Genomic DNA, 2352 nt, shown 5'->3' with positions numbered 1-2352 from the left:
GAGGAAGAGTGTCAGCAGCTTGACAATATTTTATAGTTTCCTTTTCTACTTTCCAATCCTTGTACTACATTTCTTTTACTACTAAAGCAGCTGGAACTGTAAGCAGAGTATTTCATGTACATTTGCTTTATGTGGAATTCTTGCTACCATCTTTAATCCCCCATGACATTTTCCAGAGACATGCATCAAGGAAAGTTGTTGGGGTGAATGAGGCCATTCTTTCTCTGGAGCTACCTGCCTGAGTAAAGAAAAGTAAAGACAGATCAAGAGTGTGAATTGTGTGTGGCTCATGTTGGCTGACAGCCGGTACTGCTTTTATTAGATAAGAGTTATTCTTCATATAATTTGATGAAATGATCAAACCTCAATTTACTGAAACACATTTACAAACTTCAATTTGACCTTTTTATTTGACACTGGTTTCTTTTCAAATTCATTAATGCTGGAAGGGGTATAAGCTGGAGACTAAAGTCATGTACATTAGTACATCATTAAAGCACTTGTACATTACACAAGTATCTCCACTTTTTCAGACACTATACTCTAAAAGTTCACATTGTCGTATGAAATAATACACTGCAGGCCCAGAGAAGAAATTAAGGATGTCTTGCAAAGTATTTACAGGGATGTTTTATTGCATTTAATTGTTTCAGACACAAATGTATTAAAGAGAACCAGTTCAACTTAGAAAAGGAACTAACTGCACCCTGGTCTTGCTCAGCAAGAAATTTATTCATCATTTCATCCTTTTGGTAGATCTAAGCCTGTGTGATAACCACTTAAAAAATGTCTTTAATGATCCTAAATGGATAGTTCTCCACAGTTTGTGTGTACACGTTTAGGAGAATTACTCTATTAAATTATCTCTTAATAACTGTTCATAACATAATATCCATAAACAGATAATAGGTAAAGCTCTACAGTAAATGTTTATATGCCCAATTGGAAGCACACCATTTCTGATTTAGAGTATACCATTACCCAAAAGATCAATTCAGTAACCTTATTTAACACAAACATTAATAAACTCATTCAAAACTCATAAACAAACCAAAGTACCTGAAAAAGATACCAGTTCTAATAAACACTAGCTCTTCAAAAGCTAGTTTTTGTCTTGAAACCTGTCATTGGGGGTCATACAGCTGCTGCATATGAGCCAAACCTGGGAGGAAAATGAGAACATCTTCATCCACGTCTGCAAACTGAGGGGACTTGTCTGGTGGAGACACTCAAAATCACAAGAGTCAAGTTCATTTTACAAAACAAGTCCCAAACATGTGTGATCATTTGCTTTGTGCTTCATCAGACAGGGTACTCTATGTGTACCTAAATAGGATTCATGTACTGCAACACCTGCTGAATCCTACTCTGAAGTGGTTGAGGTCAGGACGCAGGTCTCAGCTGGATGAGGAGTCCCTCACTATCACCTGCTGGAATAAATTGGAGCACACATACTGACTCATCTAAAACCGAATTAGCTCATCAGAAGGTCAAAAGTTAAGCTCATACAGCAAGCAAGCAATAAGCATTATGTTCATCAATATTACTAAGCATGTCACCTACATGAACCGATGAGTAGAACTACAATCTCAGCCTGAAACTTCACTTGTGTGCTAAGTTAAAGTTACAGTAAAATCTGTTTGAGCCTAAATGATTTAATTAACTTTTACAACCATTCATTCCTGGTTTTTGTTGCTTATTCTCACATTTTTATGTCCTGCTCATCTCGTAAGAAACTTGCTCCTAAAGAGCTGTCAGTGTTTACATTTATTCATCAATGTCAACACTATGACTTTTACATTTGAATGCTTGTAGACAGTCAGTGACACGGCTTGGGAGGAATCCATTTGTTGAGTTAGCGGAACTAGATACCAAAATACAAAGTCCTCTGTGGCGCTCATGAGGATCGGCTGCAAATCGGATCTTCTCATAACGGTTAGCAGTAAGTCTGACTGGACGCTGCGGTGCCAATAGTAATACAGTGACTATGCTAATCCACAAGATGGCGCTAGTGTGCTAGAACACCGTTTTATTTCGCTGTCACGAGCACAGCCAAAGATCTCATATGGAAGACAAGATATTTACTCTTTTTCTAACCTTCGGCGGTCGTTTTATTGACAAGTATTGAGTAAAACTGTCCTTTTAATGTACTTTATCATCAAACCTACAATTTAACAACCATACAGAACTGGTTATTTGTCGTGCTTTTTAAATTTTATATTATATTGAATATAAAGCTCTCATATTTGGCCCTAGACTACAAATGAGCTATGTGGCCTGCATAACGTGGTTTGAACAAACGGGGAAGTACAAGGTAGGAAACCTCTTGTTCCCGCTGATCCACTGCCAGAA

Source organism: Melanotaenia boesemani, chromosome 9, assembly GCF_017639745.1.
Source record: "Melanotaenia boesemani isolate fMelBoe1 chromosome 9, fMelBoe1.pri, whole genome shotgun sequence".
NCBI lineage: Eukaryota > Metazoa > Chordata > Actinopteri > Atheriniformes > Melanotaeniidae > Melanotaenia > Melanotaenia boesemani.
The sequence above is the reverse complement of the archived record's forward strand: the minus strand, read 5'-3'. Positions refer to the sequence as shown.